Below are 25,860 nucleotides of genomic sequence, written 5' to 3'. Positions count from 1 at the left end.
GTCCATGGTATTCTCAATACTCTTCTCCAGCACCACAGCTCAAAGGCATCAATTCTCCTTCTATCCTCCTTGGTCATTGTCCAGCTCTCTGACGCGTAACAGGTGATTGCGAAGACCATGGCCTGTATCAGACACACCTTAGTCTCCAGAGAGACACCATTGCTCCTCAGCACTTTGGTGAGGTCCCTAACAGTAGACTTAATTTATAAAAAAAAAATTGATTCTATTTTAAATGAAGACAGTTAAAGACACTTAAATGCAGCTGTTTTAGCTGTTATTTGTGATCTGAATTCTTCCTTTCTTCCTACATCCTCAACCCCATATAAAATGTTTTTCCCTGCATCAGTAATGGATTGTATTATTCACCATCATATGTTTTTTACTTTTCCCTTTCAATTTATACCTACCTCTGAGCCTAGATTTGGAATTTTCAATTGCTTCCTACACATCTGAAAGTTGGACAATGAAGAAAGAAGACGGGAATTTATGCCTCTGTATTGTGATATTGGGGAAGTGTAATTAAATAAACCATGGACTTCCAGAAGAATAAACAAATCTGTCTTGAAGAAAGTGCAGCCAGCATATGGTCCCTACAGGCAAAGATGGTAAAACTGCGTCCCATTGACTTTGAACATGTTTTCAGGAGGAGACAGTCCTTGGAGAGAGATATCACGCTGGCAAAGTTGAAAGTTCAGGAAAAGAGAGGAAGACCTTCAGTGATTGACTGGTGTATTTAAACTGACAGCTTTTCAGTTAGGGACCCAACACACACCACACTACATCACCAGGGCTGTGAATTCCTTCCTGGCCTTTTCATCCAGCTTTCCTGAAGCTCCAATTCATCACATCTCACTCTGCAAATGCTCACATCAGACTTCCTTCTGCTTCCTCAAGAGTCTCACACTAAAGTGTCCACAACATTTCCATAGTCAAGTTCAAAGCAATTTTTCATCTTTCCCCGCAATAGAGATCTGTTACATTTGACACCATTAATCTCTCCCTCTTTCATGAATCTTTTCTGTCCCTTGGCTTCTATAATACTATTGTCCTGTCCCCTCACACTTCTCTAATCTTTTCTTGCATTCTTCACAAGCTCTGCTTTTTCACCTTTGTCATAAACCAGTTAACTAAATACAGATGCCTGTGATTTAAAACCAACTATTTTGTGTCTATTATCGGCTGGCCTATCCCTGTTCCCAAACCACATTACCCTTACTACTGGAAGCTTATGATATTAAGGGTCATCAAATTGGATTCAATGTACGGCAAACCTCTGAATAGAAGAATGAAACCCTGCTCAAGCCAATCCTGTACCATTCTCACAATCTCTGCCCTGCCTAAGGCCACTGTGGCTATCACGGTGCCAATCTCTTGTGTTAAGTATCTTCTCCTTCACTACTTTTCCCAGCATGATGTCTTTTTCCAGAAACTAGCTCCTTCTGACAATACACCCAGACTATGTGAGATGAAGTTTCACCATCCCTGCTTCAGAGGGGCACTCTAGCTGCAATTTCTCCAAGACACATCCATTTGTTCTTTTGGCAGTCCACCGGATACTCAGCACTCTTTGCCAGCACTACAATTCAAGGGCATCATTACAACAGGTAGACAGAAGAGCCCCAGCTCTGTTTCCTTCAAGATGTCTTGGCTATTATTCACCTTCTGAAAGTGTGTATCTGCTTTTACATATGTCTTTGTGTTCTCACATTGATCCCTCAAAATGTTTCAGGATAGCTAGCCTAATTATTCTGGTTTATTTTAAGATGTAACTCGGGGAGCAGTTCCTTCTGAAACCTTCTTGCCCTGCCCACCACAAGCTGCTTACGTTCCCATCTTGTATGAACACGTCATTCTCAGTGAACATTTTTCTTTGGTAATTTTAAAGCTCTGTCTCACATACTTTGGCCATATTGCCAGGAGGGGCCAGTCCTTGGAGAAGGACATCTTGCTTAAAAGGGTGGAGGGACAGTGCAGGAGAGGAAGACCCTGGATCTGGATGAGATGGATTGACACGGTGACTGGGGTAATGGGGGTAGGCGTGCCAGAGACAGGGAGACGGGCTCAGGATGGAGTATGTTCAGAGCTACTGTACACAGGGTCACTGAGTCATAGTCAAGTCAATGGCACATAACAACTTAAAAATCATTCATTAAAACAGACAAAAAGCCAATTGCTATCAAGTGAAATGACTCCCAGTGATCCATAAAGATCAGAGTGGTGTGTCAGTGTGCTCCATGGGGTTTTCAGTGGTGGATTTTTTCTTTTTTAAAAAATACAGATTACCAGACTTTTCTTCTGAGGTGTCTCTAGGTAGCCTCAAACTTCCAGTGCTACAGCTGAGCTTGTTAACTGTACTACCCAGAGATTATCTATCATTTATGTGCTAGAGTTAGTTTGACAAGGAGCTCTGGCAGCTCAAATGCATGGCTATTAGCCTTAAGGTGGCCTAGTGGCAAGAAGCTGTGCTGCAATCCCAAAGACACATATTTCAAGGCCACCAGCTGCTCCATGGGTGAAGGATGGGCAGTCTCCTCCCCAGCAATTAACTGCCTCTGAAAACCCATCAGAGAGTCAGGTACAGATCGGTTCCAACTCTAGGGTACACAACAATGACTATAGCCTGAAGATGAGTCATTTCAATCACAAGTTGTTCTACCTGAAAAAGATACAGTCTACTTCCTTGTAGATTTACAACCTCGGAAACGCTATGGGGCAGATCTACATTTTCCTACAGTGGATGTAATGATGAGTTGGAATTCATCTCAGTAACAATGGGCTATTTAATAATGATTTTATTCAGCCTTCCTTGAAATTTTTATGGACTCAATACTACTATCCCATTTAGGATGTTGTTGGTTTTTTTCTTTTTCCTAATTATGAGGTTTGTGAGGGTAATGAACAGTTAACTATTCGAGTTGGCAACAGAACACAGCTTCTCAGTCAGGACACCTTCTGAAGCGTGCTCACAGGCCTTTCAGCCTTCATGCTTGTGGCTTTAGGTCAGGTTTCTCAAGCTCTCTCAGTTCTGCCAGTTATGGTGTCTCCCCTCAAGTTCTCAAACAAGCTCGGGCAAAGGCTTCTGGTTCTCTAGTTGTTTCAAGTCAGCTCTACTTCACATTGAATCTCTGGTTCTTTACGGCCGCTGCTTTCCTGGATATCTGACTGGTGAAAGACTCTCTGGCCCTGAAGGGCAGGCACTGCATGCTAGCTGCTGCTTTGCTGGTGGTAAGATTCTCTCATTCTGCTGCTGAATCTGCTCAATTTCAGATGAGACTAGTACCCCATTTAATAGATGAGAAACTTAAAATTAACAAAAACTCCAATAAATTCCTATGCCAGCAATACAATTAGTAATTTTTAAGGTTAGAGCTCAAATCCAGGTCTGTCTGATTGCAAAGTCTTCCTTGTTTAATGATTTTCTCCTTCTCTTCTAATGGTAACATCCTAAATGCATTATGGAGTTTAAATTTAATATGCCAGGGATGTAATGTTTCTTTTTAAAGATCTAATGGATTATTAATTTTAAAATAAATATTTCATATCTGTAAATAAGAGTTCAAGAAAAACTAACTGCTCCACATTTTATAAATACCATATCTATATTTTATCATATTAAATAAAAATGATTGATGCGGTTTGAATTATTTACGCTGAGTAACAAATCACCACAGAACTTATTGGCAGCTAACAGTAGACTCTGTATCTTATTGATGAATCCTATGGGTCAGGGTCTGAACTAGGCATGGAACAATGACTTGTGTCTGCCTCACCGTGTCTAGGGCCACAGCTGGGAAAGCTGGGTGCCAGGGGATGACTTGCTCAACAAGGAGGTGGAACCATCTGGATGCTTTCTCATTCCTGAGCTGGGATAACAGAAAGGCTGGGTCAGCTGAGGTTTTCTGGTCTCTCTGTATGGACATACCAAGAGAGTGCCTTTGAAAAAGAGCAACAGGAAGTTGGACCATCTTTACTGAGAGCATTTCAAAAGTCACTGAGCACCTTTCCATTGTATTTTATGGTCTAAGTCATCCAATATTTCTGCAAAGGGGACATAGAGCCTTCCTCTATTTAGGCAACAAAGTTTTAAAACTGACAAAGCTTACAAAAATATTGGACCTTCATCATGTTTTTTTGATAGGTGTATGCCTCTTTCTCACTGCACTGTAGATCTGAGTCTATGAGTAGGAATATCAACACAGCATTCATTCCATGACATAGTTTATCTGCCATATAATTCAGGGAGCTCTGGTGGCTTAGTGGCAAGAAGCTGCCCTGCAATCACAAAGGCATGCAGTTCGAGGACACCAGCTGTTCTGTGGGAGAAAGATGGGCAATCTCCCCTCATGTGATTAACTGCCTCTGAAAATCTGCCAGAGGGTCAGCTATGGGTCAGTTCTGACTCAATGGTACACAACCACAACCACTACCACCACCACCACAACAAAAACAATATAGTTTATTCAAATCATCCTGTTTGTTCAACAAATGGGTCCATTCCCTCCTGTCTTAGTTATCCACTGTACTATACGCATTGTGTTGGACTTGAAATTGACTCATACATAGGATTCTTCATTGGGTTTCTGAAGCTATAAATCTCACAGGAGATTGTTCCTCTTTCTCTTGAGGAGCTGGCTGGGGGATATGGATGCCCAGGGAGAGGTGGTCTTTGGGTTAGAAAGTAACTTCTTCTGGTCTATGCCACCAAAGTATTGGGGCAGCCATAAGAGAAATGGTTGATTTTAACAAACAGATATTTATTTGCTCAATTTAGGAGGTTAGAGGTCCCAGTCCAAGGTGTCAGCTCAAAGAGTAGATCTTTCCCCTCTCCTTCTCAACCTTGGAGGTAGGACCGCGTCCCTTTTGAGCTTCTATTCCTGGTGAGTTCCTGTGTGTTGATTTTTCTCTCCCCATCTCTGTTTTTTTTCTGCTTGTCTGATCTGATCCTTTTATATCTCAAAAGAGACTGTCTCAAAGCCACCCTACACTAATCCTATCTCATTAATTTAACAAAGAACGTTCACTCCCAAATAGGATTACAACCATAGACACAGAAATTAGGATTTACAATGCTTATATTAGGGTGATGCAATTCAGTCCATAATTGTTCTCATCAGGAGGAACTGGGTTTGGTAAAGTCAATTGTGTGACATCAGAAACAAATTTTTAATCTGCCATATCTGTTTTCCCAGTGTCACAGCCTATGAAAAGGACTGGCTGTGTCATACCCAAGAGATATGACAAGGATTTTTTTTCCCTGCCTTGAGAAAACTCCTTTTTGAATTATGATAATATGTAATATATGGGGAGATATTTAAATGAAGATAAGTGAGCATTTTAATATTTCATTTGCATGGTAATAGGGCGCACTTAGCGAGCACTTATCATTTGCCAGCACTGTGCTCAGCCCTTGTTTGATCTTCAGCACTCACTTGATGACCTTGTTGCTCCAAGGGTGGTCCAGTACCTGCAGCATCTGCACCATCAGGGAGACCCTCCAGCCCCAGCCCCAGCCAGCTCAACCAGAAACGTCATCCCAACATGAGCCCCTGGTGACTCCTGCACACATTAATGTTCTAGAAGCACTGATTTGTGAGATAGGTGCTATGGCTCTCTATCTATAGGACCATCTGCTATAGGAGAGGGTGAAGGATTGAGAAGCATCTGGAGAGGACACAGTCTGTGAGTAAGCAGAGTCAGATTTCAAACCTAAGTCTGAGTGACCTTAATGCCTACGCTTGGAACAAATTCCACCAAAGTGCCACTTAAGTGAATTCTATTCCACCAGCAAATTAACAATTTTAAGAAAATAAAACCCTCCACTATCATGGAGTTGATTCTTGCTCGTGGCCACTCTCGATTGAGCTTCCCAGGAGGAAACTACCTACCTTTCTCCACTTGAGCATCTTGTGGGTTTGAACCACTGAAAAGGCTCATTCTAGCTGAGGAGACAGGAAGTTACAATTTGCAACAGGATAGTGCATGTGGCTTGGGATGGAAAACCTCTTCCAGGACCTCTTTTTCAGAACTAAGAATGAATTTATAAATCTCCATTTAAAGAGGCAATAGCAATATGGACAACTGCCACCTCTTTAAAGGGAGATTGTTTTAAAATTTTCTATAGTTTTGGGAGCAAGCAAAGGCAGGTGTCTCATCCCAAGCAGCACAGCTCCGTCAGTCAGGTCATATTTAGCTTCCTGTCTTCTCAGCTAGACTGTGATCATTTTGAGAGGTGGAATGAGCTTCATGCTTGATTTTACATCTTTACAAATTAATGTAAGGGAGCTCTGGTGGTCTAGGGGCAAGGAGCTGGGCTGCCAACCCTAAGGCATGCGGTTCGAATCCATCAGCTGCTCCATGGGAGAAAGATAGGCACTCTCCTCCTGTGAGATTTACTGCCCCTGAAAACCCACTGGAGGATCAGCCATGGGTCAGTTCTGATTCAATGGTACATAACAACAATAACAAATTAATATAAACTTTAGCACATTACAGAGTACCCACTTGTTATATGCTTATTCATGAATATATGGTAGACCCATTAGTTCAGAGAGGTTATAAAGACTGCAGGCTAAACCAGTAACTGAGAGCAAGATTATGCTGCATTTAAATAAGGAGCAGGTGAAGGTGAATTTCTCCATAAGTAAAGTAAGCACAGGTTAACTTGTGCTTACATAAATACAGTGAATAAATGCCACATGAGAAATCTAGGTGGCCTTACGCACTACACAGTCACCAGTCTCTTTTGCTCTTTCTCACTCTCATTGCTGTCAAGTCAGAACAGACTCATAGCTGACCTTCCATTGAATTTCTAAGACTGTAAATCCCAGGGGAGGAGACTTTCTCTGAGGCTCCCTTGGTGACTCCAAACCAGAGAGGCTCATCCTTTCAGTTAACAACAGCTCAACTCCCTACAGACTAACCAACAGGATTTACCTTGCTTACTGCTCTGCCCCTGTCAGGGATAGTCCATTTCAAAAGAAGCTTTGATGTTTTTCTTTTTTAAATTTTATATGGGTGGAAGTTTACAAATCATAATGAATTTAAATTCAATTATTCATAAACATTTCATCTTATAACTGAATTATAATTGAGAAATAGAATCATTAGAATAATTACAATGTTTAAAGAGTGGTGTTAGAGAAGAGTATTGAACATACCATGGACTGCCAAGAGATCTAACAGGTCTGTCCTTGAGAGGGTGAAACCAAGCTGCTCCTTGTAGGCAGGGGTTTTGAGACTCCACCTCATATACTTTGGGCATGTAGACAGGAGGGACTAGTCTTTGGAGAAGGATGTCATGCTTGGAAGAGTCGAGGGACATCATAGGAGAGGAAGCTCCCACATGAGATGGATTGACATAGTAACTGGGGTGAGGAGGGTAGGTGTGTCAGAGACAGTATGATTGGCTCAGGATAGAGCAGGGGACAAAGCTATTGTGCATAGGTCACTTATGAGTCGTGGTTGATTCAAAGAAACATAACAACAACAACATAATCAAATCCTTACTGTATTCTGCCTCTCCCTTTACCCAACTTAACTCTTTGTTCCTTCTGCTGTCCTCTCCCTCACTTCTCATGCTTGTTAACTCTCCAAGACTGATTCTATCTGTATGTAAACCTTTTCTTAGCTTTTTGTACGTGTGGCCTTTATACATAAGTCCTAAGAGGATCTGACTCTGTAGGCAGGTGCTGTGGGTTGGGGAGAAAATACAGATGTCAGTCATACAGAAGCAGAATCTTTGATGTTGTGAACAACAACCAAAAAATGTGGGCTGAGGACAGTAAGTAAGCAAAAGTGAGCCCAGGCTTATCTTGCTTATTGGGTAACCTAGCTCTGGTGCAACCGTTCTCTCTGGGTTTTACTACAGGCCCAGGGCCTCAATAGTGGAGAACAAACCAGCTTATCTCCCTATCCAAGCAGCCCCCACCCTACTCTGCCCTCTGACAGGACTTGCTCAGAAGGATCTGCCTTTTTTTCCCTGCTCCGGAGCAGACCTCCTCTGTGGCAATAATTACAGGGCCTGTGAGATAGAAGAACGTTTGATCCTAAATCCCGGCTTTGTGTTTAGCTTTGGTTTCTAAAGATGTTTTTGTTGTGTTTTTTTTTTCTCATTGATGACAGTTCATCTCTTGGTATTGAGAAATCTTGGGAGAGAGCAACGTGGACACCCAGGGATCTTTCACGGACAGAATGACTGAAAACCAACACGCAAACTGTATGCCTTCAAACCAATTCCAGCACACAATGATCCCAATGTTCAATTCTGTGATCTTTCAGAAGCCTATCGCTGGTTCTTTATTCTGAAGTGCTTCTATCTGGGATCAAACTACCAACCTTCTGGTTAATAGTTGAGAGCTTGATTGTCTGCGCCACCTATGGATTACCAGAGGAGCCAGGTGTCCTGATTTTCCCTGTTTGTGCTTGCTGTTCTTACATAAACACTTTTATTGTTGTAAGTAATCTCCATTTACTTACTAGTCACTGAGGCCTATTGCTGGTTCTGTGTTCACTCTGGGAATCTGACCAGGGCAGGCCCTCACCCTGGAATCTACTTTCTGTGTGGGAAAACTACCCACTGTTGGACAATTTCTCAAAGTGTGGTCTCTCAGGCCAACGGCCCCATGAAGCAGCCCAGGCCCCACCTTGACCCCACTCCATCAAAACCAGTAGTTTTTCTCTCAGAGCTTTGATTTAACAGTTCATCTTGCCTCCTTAGGGAGCTCTGGTGGCCTCATGGCAAAAAGCTGCACTGAAATCCCAAAGGTTGTTGTTGTTATGTGCCGTCGAGTTGCTTGCGACTCATAGCGACCCTATGTACAACAGCCCTAAACCCTGCTCTGTCCTATGCCAATTGCACTGCCTCTGACATACCCATCCCAATTACCCCAGTCACTGAATCAATCCACTTCATAGAGGGTCTTCCCCTCCTGTGCTGTCCCTCCACCCTCCCAAGCATGATGTCCCTCTCCAAGGACCTGTCCCTTCTTACAACATGTCCAAAGTATGTCAGACAAAGCCCCAGAATCCTTGCCTCCAAGGAGTAGCCTGGTTTAACCCTCTCCAAGATGAATCGGTTTGTTTTCTTGGCAGTCCATGGTACTCTCAATACTCTTCTCCAGCACCACAGCTCAAAGGCATTAATTCTCCTTCTATCCTCCCTAGTAATTATCCAACTCTCTGATGCATAGCAAGTGATTGCAAAGGTATGTGATTCTAATCCACCAGCTGCTCCATAGGAGAAGGATGGACAATCTCCTCTCATGTAATTAACTGCCTCTGAAAACCCCCTGGAGGGTCAGCTATGGGTCGGTCTGACTCTACCATTTACAACAACTCCCTTCCTTAGCTCACCTTGAAGCTCCCCACTCATCCAAACGGCCCTTCCTCCAGGCACATCTTCTCAACCCTTGGCACCAGAGATGGTTGGTGCTAGCTTTCAAGGCCTCCAGCCTCCCACCCTTTAGCGGGTGACAGGGCTACCACCCTTCCCTGAGCCCCACGGCACTATTCTTAGGTGGCAGTGTCAGTCCAGGACTAAAATCCCTGGCGGCTCTTTGATCCCCACTGTGGAGGAGAGAATCGCCGGAAGGGACAGCCCAGCCTGAGTTAAGACAATCGTGTTCTCTTTCCTCTGGACACCGGAGGACTGCGAGCTAGCAGGAAGAGCTGAGCTATTCTTAGCCGAGGTGTGGGAGCCTGGCAGGAGCTGCAGGAGCTGCCCCAAGGGTCAGACACAGGAACCGACCACCCACTCTGGCTGCTTCCCCTCTCCCCTTGGCAGCCCCTCACACAGGGAAATGATCACCATACTCCTCCCCCCAACAGCAGCCGCCTGTGGCTTAGACATGCGCCTGCCCTCTAAGCTTCCTCTGCTGCAAAAGTGGCTCTGCTTCCCTCTTTTTTATTCTATTTTATTGTGGTAAATATATTTCTCATAAAGTATACACTGTCTTCACAAGTCCTCCATGTACAATTCAGTAACATTGATTCCATTCTTCAACTCCTGCAACCATTCTTACACAGGTCATTCTACCTCTCAGCAAGCTCGCCCAAGGCTCCCCTGGGTTGTGGGATTATTCATCAGGACTTCCTTGCTCTTAGTAGCTGAGTAGTGTTTCATTGTGTGTAAGTACTATGTTTTACATATGCACTCATCTGTTGATAGACCTGTTGGTTGTTCTACTTTTTGGCTATTGTAAAAGGTATTGTACTGAGTTTTGGTGTAGGCCTCCCTCTTACATACTAGTCTGTGTTATGCTTGGAGCTGGGAAGGAAGGACATTAGCAACTCCCTCAGTTTCTGCAGATTTCCAGGACTGAAGCCCAGAGAGGGAAGCAATTTGTTCAGGTCCGCGTGGAAGGTCAGGGAATGACTTAGAGTTCTGACATTGCCAAGTGAGTTACAGGAGTTGTAGAAGCTGGACCTGAGATTCTCCAGTGTCGGTCATAGGTCAGGGCCTATCTGTGAGGATATTTTTACACTTACTGCCATTGAGTCAAAATCAAGTCATTGCTGATTCTCTGGCAGGTTTTCTAAGACTGTAAATTACATGACAGGAGATTGCTCATCTGCCCTGGAGCTGCTAGCGGGTAGGAATTGTCAGAGAGACACCATCTTTGGTTAACAGTGCAGCTTGTACAGATTACTACTATGCTACAAATTATCCATAAAATGAAGAAAAGAATAAAGAATAAGATGCCAGTTGTGTTTCTGGGTTGTAAACTGCTTTCAATTCACGGTGACCCCACATATAACAGAACGAGGTGACACCTGGTCCCATAATCCCCATGGCCGGTGGTTGCTAAATAGCCCATTGTGGTCCACACAACTTTCATAGGCTGATTTTTCATACAAAGATCACTAGGACTTTATTCCTAGACTATCTTAGTTTGAAAATTCTGCTGAATCCTTTTTAGCACCCAGAAACACAGTGCCTCCCTAGGCTGGCTGGCTGGCGGCTGCATGAAGGCATATGGGCCAGGAAGCTGACTGAGGTTTCCCACATGGAAGGTGAGAATTTTACTACTGAAGCTCCAGTGAATGCTTTTGTGGGAAAAGCTTTTTTTCTGAGTTTACCGTCTTCTTACTTTGATGTTATAAAAACCATCTTGCTTTTGTGAAATGCCTATAATAGTATATTTAATACCATATATCCCTGACTATTTCTAGTAGTCATAGGTTTTCAGAGACCTGCTATTTAAGGAGTGGATACCCAGCCCTGTTTCCCGGGAGTTCTACTAAAACCTGTCCGCCCTGGGTGACCCTCGTAGCACTTGACACACTGGTAGCACAACTTTCAGCATGACAGCAACCCACAAGTTACCTCAGTACAGCAAAACTGACAGACAAGTGTTTTACCAATTAGAACAATGTATTCCCTTTTTAAATTTGATTAATCCTGTGTAAGTCACTAACATTAAAAAGATATTTTTTTAGTAATGCATTAAGGGGTTTTTTGTTTTATAAGAATTTTTATTTTATTTTACTATTTTGTGTGTGTACTATCAAATCAGATTGGACTGGTACAGGAGGAGATTGTTCCTCCTTCTCCAGCAGAGCATCTGGTGGATTCAAACTGCACACCTCTGGGATTGCAGTGCAGCTTCTTGTCACTAGGGCACCAGAGCTTGCCAATTGTTCATTAAGATTTTTTTAAAATCATTAAAGAAATAGACCTAGTCATTACCATTAAGTCAGAAGAGACTTATAGCTGACCCTCAAGAAAGTTTTTGAAGACTGTAAATGGCATAGGAGAAGACTTGTCTTTTTTTTTTCTCCCTCAGAATCATTGGTGGATTTGAACTCCTAGAGAGAGTGTTACCTTTGGGTTAGTAGCACAACAATCTACCCACTATGCCCCAGACACAGGTGATTCACTTATTCAATAAATATTAACAATATCCCTGAGTTCTCAGGGACACAGACTACACATGGTTTCCACCCTGAGGGGTTCCCAGTCAAATGAAAAAGACACACACACAAAAACCCAGTAAAGATATAAGTGAGAAGCAAAGAGGGACAGCACTGTGAAATAGAATGGAAGGGACCAGTGAGGGGACTCACGTTTTACCTAGGTGGTCTGGGAACAGGAAAGAAGAGAAAAGTTTGTTTATAACAAATTGGCAACGAAGCAGAATAGCTTAGGCCAAAGAAGGACTTGGAAGAAGACTCAGGGCAGGAGAAGAGCTTGGCATGTGGGGTGGGACTGGAAGCAGTCAGTATAGCTGAAGAGACTGGGCAAGGGGCAGATTGTAAGAGAAGAGGTTGCAGAGATGGCTCAGAACCAGGAGCTTGGATTTTGTGTGAGAGCAACTGGAAGTCATTGAAAGCTTTTAACCAGGCAATGAAATGACTCTGTTTTACCTGAAACATGCTTCTCTACCTGCTGTGTGAAAAATGAGCAGGGGGCACTCAGGTCAGGTTACAGGGGCCAGATTAGAGACCACTGATACCCCAGGAGAGAAAAGAAGTAGTTGCTATGGAGAAGCAGAGAAGTGGCCGGTTTAAGATCTCTCCCACAGGTTAGACTGGGGAGCTCTGGTGGAGTAATCCATAGCGCTGAGTCCATAGCATTGAGTTTCCCTGCTAACTCAAGTTTGAATCATCAGTGGTTCTGAGGGGGAAATTGGGCAATCTTACCTCTGGTGTGATTTACAGTCTTCTGAAAACCAGTTGGAGGGTCAGCTATGAATTGGTTCCAAATCTACGGATTGGGTTGAGTGAGGCTAGATTATGTCAAACTTGTTTTTGTATCTCTCTCTCACTTTCTCTCTCACACATACATACAATGTGTAACTCATCTGCCAAATATAATAAAGTCATGCTTGGACACAGATTTTTGGACAGGAGCACTGGGAACACTCCAAGACGGACCTTCCCACTGCCTCTCTGGTTCTAATCCTCTGGCTTTGCCATGCATGGAGTCCATCAGGCAACTCCAATTGTTCTCCTAGGTCTATATATCCACCCTCAAAGGAACCTCCCAGGTCCTATCCCTCCTGTCTCCAGACAACTCTCCCAAAGTTCCTCATTTGGGATGTGGCCATTTCTGGAGGAAGCACACATGTGGGCTGCAGCTGCCTGGCTACTTTCGCAAAGCCGTCCCCATCTCATCTGCTCGGAGCCCAAAAGAGCGGAGTCGTGGAACTCTGAGGAAAAACACAAAGCCTGCTCAAGATGAGATCCGGGTAGAGTTTGGGGGCACCACCCCAGATCTTCAGAAACAAGCTTCCAGTGTAGCCATTGGGGTTTCAACTGGTCGCTGCATCTTCTCTGATCCCTGCCAGACCAGATGTGCCCCACAGCTGTATACCAGCTGCACCAGTCACCCTAGAGAAAGCAGCTTGGAGGTTGGAGAAGGGGAGAAAGAGAGCTTGGTTCTGGAAGGCTAATGCTGAGAAGAAGACGTTTGGACTTCCCACGATGGAGGAGAATGGCCTGGTAGTCATTTGCACAGTGGCCCCCAAATCTGTCTTGGCATGGGGTAAAGAGGAGGGTGGGAATCAAAGCTCATTATCCTGAAGTTCCCAAATTCCTTCTCCACTAAACGTCTCACAGGCACTAACTCCCGAACTTGATCATTCCTGCTTCTGCTCCCTGTGTCTCTCCTCCTTCCCACTCCAGTTGTTTGCACCCTGAGTTTCTAGTCTGGATCATCGTGTGTCTAACAGCATCTCCACAAGCTGACATCTAATCCTTCCCAAAGGAAGAGAACTGTAGTCCCATCCAACAGATGATGTTATCAACCCCCTTCCAGAGCCAGAGGCTTGGTGCAGCCCAGACATATGGATCTTTTTAGAGTCTTATGCAATTTGGCAACCTTGTTTCACACCCTCCAAACTGCTGCTCTGAAGCTGCTCTGCTAGGAGTGCAACTAACTGGGCAGACATGGACGTCTCCACTCGGTCTCTTTATTCTTGTGCTTTCCCTTGTCTTTCTCCTGGCAAACTTCATTTGGAAAACAAAAAATGTTACTTTCCCAGCCCATCTTTGACTGAAAACAGGAAAGAGTTTTTTGGTTTTGCTTTTTTTCTTTTTCTTCTTTAATGGAAATAAAGAGCACAGAACTACATTGTCAACATTTTGGTCAGTTTTCCAAAACATCACACTCTGTTTCATTTCAGCTCTTCCTCCTCTTCCCCACCTCCACCTCCCTGCTATGGAGTCTGCCCCTGTGCACCATGGGAAGAAAGAGAACCCATGCTCAGCCGCCCCCATAGTCTACTGTGGATTGAGCTACCATGATACACAGAGCTTGCGCTGTGGTGTTCAGGGTTTGTGATGTGGTGCTCCAGGTTTGTGATGTGGTGTTCTAGGTTTTCACTGACCATTTTTAGGAAATAGATTTCTAGGACTTTCTTCCTAGTCCATCTCAGTCTGGAAGCTCCGCTGGAACCTGAACAGCATCTTAACAACCATTACTGACGTGGCTGTGCATGGAGTGTGTTGATCAGCGTCATACAATAGGTTGATTGTCAGAATGTCTGGCCTAGCTCATAAGCTTTGATTTCTACCACTTGGCTGCGTTTGTTGTTGTGTGCCCTTGAGTCATAACTGACTCATTCCTGATCCTCTGGTGGGTTTTCAGAGGCAGTAAATCAGATGGGAAGAGATTGCTCATCCTCTGTGGAGCAGCTGGCGTATTTGGACTGTGTGCCTTTAGGATTGCAGCATAACTTCTTAGCACTAGGTTACCAGAGCCCGCTTTGGAGCTGGTTGGGAATATTCAGCCATGTGGCTGGATAGGAATATGCAAACAAGGTGAACATATGACTTATGCAGCACTTTCATTCTTTGGGGCCAGAGATTCTTGTGCCAGTCACACCGGGATGTAGCTGAGATCAGCAGCAGGAGTGGTGGAGAACCAGAGAGCAAGGTGAGGCAGGGCTTATCTGAGGCTGCTCCATGGAGCCAGAGCCTGTGCCTAAGATTCCTGGAGGACTGGGGGCGGGGCCGTGCCATAACTGTCAGGATCAAGAGACCTTTGTAACACTGACGTAAAGGAAGAGGTGGAAGGTCACAGGACCTGCGAGCACACTTGAGAAACTGTCCTGTCTGAAAAATTGTATCCTCTTGCCAAACTGAATTGTACCCTGATAACTTCCCTAATAAACATCATAACTGTGAGAGTGCTTCTGTGAGTTCTGTGTGGCCATTGCAATGGATTGCCGACCTATTATTAGAGCCTGGGAGAGACTAGTGGAGTTAGAATTGGTAGAAGTAGATACAGGGGCAAGCTTTGGAATTAGTTTTGTACTGTAAATGTTGTTGATGAGGACTCTTTGCCCTAGCAGACTCAGTGGAGGTCAGACTCAGCCACCCCTGCACTTGCCTCATTCTTTTTAGAAGCATGATCTGAACTCAAGTCTCCTGCTTATAAGGTAATATAATTCTATCACTGAGTCACTAAGGTAAATCTTGTTTTTGTTGTTGTTATGTGCCGTAGAGTCGTTTCTTATCTCCTTCAAACTCTGTATGAGTGGTGCTTTCAGATATATGCATTGCACAGTCTGCATGCTTTATGCTGCATCCTGCCTCCCCATCCATCAACCAATTTTGTGTATTTATGTGGTGATTCAACCATGCTGAGAAATGATGGCTAATGTTTCTGTTGAAGAAAAAGATGTCACTGTCATGGAAACATTGTAGGTTCCATTGTGGTTTTGTCTCTTCTCTTCTCCCTCCAAACACACAGAAGCCTGCTGTGGTGTGGAGTTAAAGGAGCTTTACTGATACTCCTCGAAGAAAGAGTCCTTGGGGAATCAATCACCAGACTCTAAAAGGTTTTGTTCTACAGCATCAAACCTCCGGTGACTCCAATCAGGACTCCATGATGTTTGAACTATGACAGGCAGGGCCATGTTGGATGACGAGGCTAATGTAGGGAGGTCCCAACAGCTTTATAGAAATTGATCTAGTCTTGAATCATTCCTCCAACCTTTGTGTCTTTGTGGAGTTTATCTTTCAATATGATGTTCTAGCCATCGTTGGACTTTGCTGTGTAAATGGTGAGAATATGCCAGTGGGGTGTGTTAGCCTATCTAAAAGAAGACTGGCTAGTTTCACCAAAGCACAAGGGGATTGGCTTGTCAGGCCAATAAACGTAGCAGTCCAGGAGTGGGAGAATTAGACCTTTCTTACTAGCAAAGGAGAAGAAGTAATGTAGGATGCCCTTCGGGGCTCGACATTCTTGTCTCAGGTACACCATAGTCCCAGATACATTCTTGTCCCAGGTTACAGCAGCATGAACCACAGCCGAACCAGAGACTGATGTGAGGTGGGACCTTGGGACTGCTACACCATTGGAACTGGAGATAAAAGTCTTCGCCCAAGTTTGTTGGACTGGGTGGAGTATAAGTCACAGGACTGAGGACTTTGTCACACTGGTCTTACACTACAAGGCTCAAGGCTGAGGTGCCTGCAGGCACATTCTAGAAGCTGTCCTGACTGTATTCTGCTACTTACCTAAATTATAACCTTTTGACTTCCCCAATATGGTTTTGTGTGGTCTGTGAGCTAACACATTGAATTTTTGACCAAGTAAAGCAATAAGGTTGGTGTTGAGACTCATAGCAAGGTATAGGAGCATGGGGGATGTGCCTGACCTCACAGGAAATGGGTTTGTGTTGCTGATGCTATTAAAGGGAACAGTTCCCCTTGGTGAAGTTGATAAAGGTCAGGTGTGGCCATCCCCAGGTGTCCCTTGTTGTTCTTATGATCTCTTTCAGGTAATCAGTCCAACTCAGAGAAAGAGAAATGAGAAAAGTTGTTCTTTACTGCACAAGGCAGGCTAAACTAACCACCTTGTTTTATCTGAGATGGTTTCCCTATAGAAGAGGCCTCTTTATAAAGCTCAGGAGTCAATAGTTTGCTCCAGATGTTTCCTCTCCAGCCACACTTTCCTGCCTCAAGTTAAAAATAGCTCCTTCTTTGCTTGGCCTCCACAAAATATATGTCATTAAAGCCCTACATTTGGATTTACAGAAGCAAAGACTCATCCATCCTTGGATTCTACTCTTAGCTATGAACTAGATACAGTATTAAGTGCAAGAAGATGTAATAACCCCTTGTGGTGGATTCCTGGACCTTGAGTAAGAGAGGTCGTTTCTTTACTCTTACCCAAGAAAGATAATTCCCTCATGAGAAAGAATAGTTTACCAACTAACACCACTTCTTTCCCAGAATAAAGGCTTCATCTTGGAGTTTTTCTGAACCAATGACAGCCTACTCCCTCTACCTTGATGATACTCTGGCTTCAGGAGAACCCAGATGCTATCTGGTAACCCTCCTGAGCTGTGCTGGGTGGGGCCGGGCTGGGTCTGTACAGCTCGGAAGATTGGCTGAAAGCCTAGAAGAGACACAGTGGAAAGGAGCAGAGACAACAGCAGAAAGACAGACACACTCACATTTGCAAACAATGGATCTCTGACTCTCTCTCAGGAAGCTGCTTCCCAGGACTTCAGGACTCCTGACCCAAGAAACCCTCACCGCTGACCCATTAGTCAAACTATTGTTGGCAGCAGCTCCTACAGACAATGCTGGTTGTGAGAAATCCAAGATAAGAACGATACTAATTAATAACTGTGGAATATCATCATTAATCATGTAACTAGAATGCCACTCCATCTTTTTCCTTTTCAAAATGAAATTAGCTTTATTTATTTCTCTTAAATTGTCAAAAGCAAATTTATATGCTACCTGTGGGAGTAAAGAAGAGAATGAAAGTCACCCATGACTCCACTCCCCAGAGGGATTCATTGAATCTGTGTGGGATGCATCACTCATCAGAGGGCTCTGTCCTCTTCCCGCGGTAAAACATCATCACGCTGTGTCGAGCTTTATTTCCCACTCACGTACCATCTACTCATAATACCTGAAGCCACACACAACAGAGATAAACTGTGGGTTACACACAAGAAACACCACATCTCTCCCTCTCTCACCCACTCACTAACGTCTCCCTGCACAGAGGCAGATGGGACAGCCCTGAGTCTGTGCTTGAAGAGGAGGCACAAAGCAATGCACTGTATACTTCCTTTCTAAACATTATTCTATGTTTGCCTTTAATGATAACCAAAGGGACATAGGAAAGAGGTCAACAGAATATTTGGGGGACCCCTGTCCTGGTTGACATGCCCACACGCACTCTCTTCTAAGGAGGACCCTCACTCCCTCAAGGGCATAAGTGAGATGTTACCACAATTTAAGAATAATCTCCAGTCCACTTGTATTTGTACGTCTATGTGTGTGCCTGTCTGTTAAAAGGAGCTTTGGTGGAGCACTGAGTATACTTGGCTGTTAACTGACAAGCCAGCAGTTTGAACCCACCAGAGCTGACATGTGAGAACCATGTGGCAGTCTGCCACAGATTTCAGCCTTAAAAACCCTCAGGGAGCAGTTGTACTCTGTCCTATAGAGTCACTATAAGTAGTAATTGGTTGTACAACAATCTAATACATATTTACATATTTAGAGGAAACCAACTCTGTCAGTTTTAACTTATAGCAACCCCCCTGTGTTCTAGAACAGAATGGCACTCCGTGTGGTTTTTAGTGGCTGTGACCTTTGTGAAATAGATTACCAGGAATTTTTCTGAGGCAGCTCTGGGTGGATTCAAGTCACTAATCTTTAAACAAAAGAGCCCTGGTAGCCTAGTGTTAAAAAGCTGTGCTGCAGTCCCAAAGGCATGCAATTCTAATCCACCAGCTGCTCCATGGGAGAAGGATGGGAAAACGCTGTGTGATTTACTGCCTCTGAAAACCTGCTGGAGGATCAGCTATGGCTCAGTTCCAACTCAACAGTACACAACAATAACCGTAATCTTTAAAGTTGCTCTGTGATTGTGTGATTGTTTCCACCAAACAAAGATCCTGTATACAGATGTGCTGTTGGTATATATCACAGTCAGGATCAATCCTCAGCTGATGCTCCACCAGGTTTTCAGAGGCAGTTAATCACAGAGAAAGATAGGAGACTGCCTATCTCTCTCCCTTGGAGCAGCTGGTAGATTTGAACCATGTACTTTTGGGTTGCCAGCATAACTCCTTACCACGTGGCTAACAGAGTTCCAATGTATGTAAATAATTTTAAAACTTTAGAAATTTCACTAGTACTTGTAGAATTTAAGACATTAATTACCTACAAATAAATAACATGGATAAAAAAGGAGGCATATTCTAGATAAGGTTAAGATTAACAAGATAATAACAATTTTATCAAGAACGATTTGAAAACTTTAATGAATTAAACAGCTCCCTAGGAAAACGGCTTAAAGTTTACTTGAGAAGAAATCTTTTAAAATACAAAGAATATTACCATGATTACAGAAGGAAAGTAGTACTTTCAAATATTCTCACACTAAAGACCAGACCCAAGTGATTTTTATAGGCAGGTTCTCAGCAATATCCAAGAAAATTAGCAATGATGTAATGTGGCAGTTATATAAAATCTCCCGTGATCTGATAAGCTAATCAGTTGTAAGAGGATTAAGAGTGGGCTGCAGCACCATAATTCACTGGGGAATAAATCTAACAAAAGATGAATTTAAACCATTAAGGGGAAATTACAAACTTTACAGAGGATCCAAATAATGAAGAGATAGACCAAGTTCGTTGAATCAATGATTCAATGCTCCCCAAATTAATCTACAACACAATTTCAATCAAAAGCTATTTTGGGGAAGAAACTGATAAGCAGATTATGATACACATAGGAGAGTAAAAAGCCAAGAAAGCACTTCTGAAGAAAATAAATAAAGGAGTGAAGACTTGCTCTTCAGATACAAAGATATATTTGCAGTTAGAGTAGATAGTAAAGGTGCTGGGATACAGAATAAACTACGCCTATGTGTCTCAGCCCACATCCCACCTCCTGTCTTCTTTTTCCCTGTAAATGATATGTTTAAGGGGAAAAGTGACTCAGAATTTTCACCTTCCAGGCAGGAGACAGAGGCATAGTGTTTATCTTGTTGCACTGCTTACTACAAGGTGGACGGTTTGAATCCACCAGCTGCCCCAAGGGAGAAAGATGAGCAGTCTCCTCCTGATACAATTTACAACCTGGGAAACCCTCTGGAGGGTTGCTAGGAGTTGAAATAGAGTTGACAGCACTGGGACTTCCTGGGATGCAGGAGATTGAGGTTTAGCTCTTGGTAAAAAAACCTCAAACTCAGCCACCACCTACCTGTCCGCAGAGAACTTCATGTTGCTACGATGCTCAGCAAGTTTCAGCAGAGTTTCCAGACTAAGATGGACTAGAAGAAAGGCCTGGCAGTCGGCCGCATAAAGTCAGCCTGTGAAAAGTGACAATGAAACACAGAAGTATGAGCCCACTGACCATGGAGTCCCGTGAGATGGGGCTGACTGTGCAGTAGCTGACAACATAATTTGTGTGTAGGAGTCCCTGGTGGTACAAATGGCAGTAAACACGTTACAGATAAACAAAATTGTCACTGCCTTCAGGTTGGAACTGAACCCATAGTGATCTTCCATTGGGTGTCCAAGGTTATAAATCGAACAAGAGGAGATTGCTCATCCCTTTCCTTTGGAGCCACTGAGAGATTTGAACCTCTAGAGAGGCACAGCTTTTGGGTTCTCAAGCAACTCCCTATAAACTACTGCACCAGAGCCCCTATTCATCTCTTCATTCAGCCCTAGTTCTGGTCTTCATAAATACACTATCAGCCTAGAGAGTTGAGGTGGGAAAGAGAAGGTCAAGGAAGGGAAGAAGAGGGAGAGGGGAAAAACACACACAAAAGGAAGGAATCTATTAACACTGAATAAAACAAAATTCTAATAGGACAAGATTCTGCCCATTTGCACATTGTTCAACGTGTTCTAGCCTTCTCATCTTTCCCTCTTCCTTCTCATTATAGGGCATTCTGGTGGGCTAGGGGATAGGGAATTTTGCTCCTAATCTAAAAATAGGCAGTTCAAATCTACCAGCTGCTCTGTGGGAGAAAGATGAGCAATCTTCTCCTGTGTGATGGATCGCCTCTGACAACATTTTTAATGGATTCAGTAACTCATGTCTTTGCATCAATATTGTTTTCTCTGTAAGCCTTTCTGTTCTCTGACCCCAAGAACAGCCTGCTGTAGATGCAAACAATTAACACACTGGGTTGCTCATCAGAAGGTTAGAGGTTTGAGTCCACTGAGATGTGGAGCAGAAAAAATGACCTGGCATCTCCTTCTGAAAAGTCAATTGCTGAAAACCTGTACGGAGCACAGGTCTATTCTGGTACATGTGGGACTTCCTGGTGCTCCCTGGTTAAGTGCACTGACAGGCTACCACTGCAGTCAGGGTAGCTTTCCACACAACCCTGGTGGTCGGAGTCTGCACGGCATATTTCTCCATCTTGCATGTCAGTGGAGTTCTGGTTAAGTTTGCCACGAGGAAGTACTGGAGGGAAATTGAAAGGGGAGAACAACTTGACCTCAGGTTCTCAATTCCCTCCTCCAGAATCTGAACACCACTACCTCTAGAAATTTCTCTGCCAGAGCAAAGGCCCTGCCCAAGAGCTTCAAACACCCACAGCAACGAGTAGGAAAATCGTGTTGGTTCCAAAGTACAAAAGCTAGACAAGCAAAAAATTAACAAAAGCCTTGTTGAAGGCCTTCCAAGAGTTCACTATGTCAATTGGTAAACTGTGTAACTCGACTCTCAGATGCAAAAACATCTGGATTATAAAAACAAATTACTAATATGTTTTCAAAGTAAAAAATGGGTTGCAACAAAGTCATATTCCACAGAGGATGAGTCTCCATTTTTATTTGCATTTGGGGGTGATGGTGTTGGGTGGGGGACTTGTATGGTAAGTATGAGCATGACATGGTTTGTTTTAGCTGCTGTCAAGCCTACCCTGACTTAGGACAAGCCCGTGTTCAATAGGATGAAATGTTGCTTGGCCTTATGTTATCTTCACAATGGGCTTTGGCCACTATGTATTTTCAGTGTCGTCCAACCCAGGAGCCTCATCTTCAAGGATTTCCCTGTAATTCTCTACTGTGACTTACACGGTTCCAACGGTTTCTGAGGCTGTAAATCTTACAGGAGGAGAGTGTCCGTTTTTAGTTCCAGAGAAGCCACTGTTGGATTCAGACTTCCAGAGAAACATGGCTTCTACCCACTATGCCGGGAGCAAGGAGTTCTGGTGTTTTCATTCTTTGGGAATTGTGATTCTGACCCAAAGAGCACAGCTTTCCGGTGATTTGGATCCACCAGTGGCTCTGCAGAAGAAAGATGGACAGTGTACCTTCCAAGGAATTTACCATCTGGGAATGCCACTGAAGGGCCAGCAAAGAATTGGTTCCAACTCAATGGCAATATGTTTGAGGGTTTTTAAAATTTTTGGAATGAGGTTATCAAAACTTTCCTCTTAGCTTATCTTACTTTGGAAGTTCTGCCATATCCTGCCCATCATTCGTGACTTTGCTGAGATTTGAAAGAATGATGAAATAGTTCTAGCCTTACAGCAATATGAAAGCTACCACAGCGTTTTCAGTGGTTGATGTTTCAGAACTAGGTCACCAGGACTTTCTTTCTTCCACACTCCATTGGGTCAGAGTTGAACTAACAACACCTTTTGGGTTGTAGGCATGTATACTGTTTGTCTGGGCCACTCAAAGACACTACGTAGCACATACCTAGTATTTTAGTTCCCTGGTGCTGCTTCCACAGAAATACCACAAATACGTGGCTTTAAAGAATTAAACCCCATTCTGCCTACAATTCTAGAAGCTGAGAGTGTAAATCAGGGTCCAAACTATGTTGAGTCTTTCTGTGAGTCTATCACTTTGTTTCTGATGTCTGCTAGAAAATTTACAAAAATCTTATTTTCTATTGGTTTGTATACAATATACATATATATTGTGTTTCACACTATGCTTCATTCACATTGTTTCTTTATAATCATTCCTATGCATTGTGTTTCATAAAATTAATCACCATTGAACGATGCCAGTCATTACCCTGTCTTTTCAGATCCCCACCGGATCTTTCCCATTTCTTTTAACCCTCCCTCCACCCATCAAATTGTATGACTCCATGATTTCCCCCCCTGCCCACCATCACCTACTCCCATGCCTTCCCCGTGGGCCCCCATAGACATTATACTAGTTATCTTTTTATTTTTACAATAATGTTCGTATGCAGTATTTGTCCTTATAAAACAGAGTTTGTTCACTCAGCATAATGCCCTCCAGTCTCTCTCAAGTTATACAGTGATTTTCGAAATTGTTGTTCCTGAGTGTTGCGTATTCTTCCATCATGTGAGTGTACAACAGTTATCTCTCAGATGTTTCTTTGCCTGCAAATGGATCATCACCTGCCGCATCTTCCCTTATATGTGTCTTTCCTCTTTTTAAAACTCAAAAGTGACAAGGTTTAGGACCTATCCCAGGCCATTATGACCTCATTAATACAACACAAGATCATTTCCAAATAGGATCACATTCATCGGTACAAAGGCCAGGGCACCAATACATATTTTGAGAACACATTTTAATACACAACACCTCGTATATCATCTGTCCATAGAGGGCTTCTTAAATTTGAGTGCACATAAAAACTGTGGGAAGTATTAATTAAAACATGCAGATTCCTGGACCTCCCCATCGATCCTGACTCTGTGTAGACCACACTACACAAAATTCATCCACACAAAATGACTCTTTTTCTTTTGTGTCCAAAGGTAGTTAAGAAAATCAGATTTTAGAGAAACATTCATTCCTAGGGTTCAGCCAGAAGCTATCAGCTGCATTTTAAATAATTCAAAGACACTTCTGGTACTGAAAGAAGACCCAAGTGGGCAAAATTGGTTTTTATGTCCTATCTAGCAGGGTCTGGAAACCTATGTGGTGCTTCTGACTTAGCCTTGAACACCTGAAGTAGATCCAACAGTCAAATATAAGGGAGTTGGGGAAAATGGAGATGGGGGTCAGAGGACTCTTTGCCTGTTAGTTGTGTCCTGGGGATTACAGAGTGTGTTTTGCAGCCCATTTTCTGTCACCAGCTCACTATGTATTCAGATTTGAATCATCATTTATAGATGTAAATTTTTTTTAAAAAGTAAAAAAATCATTTACTTTGAGACAGATTCGTACCACACCATTGTGCTTAATCAGATTTGCACTGTGAGCCTTTGGTTTTATGATGTGATGAAGTTTTGATCCTTATTTAAAGGAAAGTTAGGCAATAGGGAGTTTTGTTGTTGTTTTTGAGATCTGAACGCCCTTCTCCTGAGCTTTCCAAATTTCTAGTTGGTGTGAGATGAGCACATGCATATTAACCACTTTCCTAATATTAGGGCATCTGCAGAGAAATAAATCAGAAAGAGGGAGGTGCTAGTCTTACTGTCCTTTCTGCCCTTACTGGCTAGGGGCACAGATAACACAGAAGAGATTGGACTGAATGCCTTCTAATCTCTGCTTCTACTCAGATTCTTACAACAGAACCCAGGCTGTGCCTTATTTTATCCCCTCCCTGGTGCCATTTCGATCCAGCTTTGATCTTCCCTTCTTTGGCCCTTATGTCCCCAGTGTGTGCTTGGGCTGACTTAGAGTTTCTGCAGTTCTAGTTCATCTGTATTCAGAGCAAAAACAAACAAACAAAGGAGACAAATACCAACCCATTGCCCTCACGACCTCCTCAGAGTGACTCCCGCCAGTTTTCCATCTTTATTGGAGAAGGCTGTCCATCTTTCTCCTGAGAAGCATATGCTGTTGTTGTTAAGTGCCGTTAAGTCGTAGGCAACTCATAGGGACCCTGTGAATGAAAGACCTGAGCGCTTGTATAACTTTCGTCCTTTCTCCAGGTCCATAGGGTTTCCGGAGGCAAGCTATTTACGGAAGTGGATGCCACTCCTGCTTCCAAGCTTGTTTTAATTGGGGAGCTCCACCAAACATTGTCCACCATGGGTGACCATTATCACATTTGACACAGTGCATTCAAACTCCTAACCTTATAGTCAGCAGCCCAACTCCTTACACGCATGCCTCTGTGGCTCCTCCTTAGGATTCAGAAAAACTGGTGAGAAATTGGAGCTTAAGTGCTTATCATTTAGTGTAGGGTGACACCAAAGAAGAGTGCCTGGGTGGTGGAGATGGTAAACTCCTAAGACTAGAGGTCTGAGTTCACCTAGAGGAAAGATTAGCCAACCTATATCCAAAAACTCAGCCATGAACACCCCATGATGTGCAACTTCACTCTGATACACATGCATCACCACTTGTCAAACAAAGCCTTTTTCTTGTGAGAGAACAAGGTGAAGCCTCCACATGCGCCCAAGACAGGAACAGAGAAAAGGGGAGTGATTGGAAAGAAGGCACCTCAGGTGCCAGCAGAGTCCTTTGTCTTTATGTATTTAATGATGATGGTGACAGTTAACATTAAATTATGAGAAAAGATAGGGACCATCAAAGGAAAACCCCCTCAAACTAGCATATTACAGAGAAATCTTGCAAGGGGTAAAGAAGGGAAGAGTCTGGAATGATGGCTTGGACGGCTAAAATGAGTAATTACAGTCATTTATGTGTCGTATTCACTCTTTATGCTTCGTTAACATGCAGCGCAATATCTGCTACGACTATCATTAAATGTGTCAGATTGGACAAGTGGTTTTTACCTGATTAGCAAAATGCTCAGCTTGTAAACTCGGGCCCTCATGGTATAAATTCCTTCTGCAAAATTGCCCATGGTTTAAGTTTTTTAAAAGTGGAAGGGGGTAAAAAGGAAAGGAGAGGAGAAAAAAAAAATCAGAGGAAATGTGCCCCTCCCTGCCTTGGCTTCTTACAAAATCTGACACAAAGGGGTTAAAAGTTAAGTGGAAGTTAGGCCTGAGCAGCTTGAAGGAGTAAGATCAGG

The 25,860-nt window shown here is 43.3% G+C and overlaps 1 protein-coding gene across 1 annotated transcript in view; it reads left to right on the top strand.

Annotated features, from left to right (window-relative positions):
* Nucleotides 1-25,860, top strand: part of LOC102853458 (hematopoietic progenitor cell antigen CD34-like) — a 167,073-nt gene that overhangs the window by 104,948 nt on the left and 36,265 nt on the right. The gene's annotated exons all lie outside the window — the stretch shown is intronic.

The sequence above is a fragment of the Elephantulus edwardii genome, unplaced genomic scaffold (genome assembly GCF_000299155.1).
Source record: "Elephantulus edwardii isolate Elephantulus edwardi_28Jun2011 unplaced genomic scaffold, EleEdw1.0 scaffold00063, whole genome shotgun sequence".
NCBI lineage: Eukaryota > Metazoa > Chordata > Mammalia > Macroscelidea > Macroscelididae > Elephantulus > Elephantulus edwardii.
Note: the sequence above shows the minus strand (reverse complement) of the source record. Positions and strands in the feature narration are given on the sequence as shown.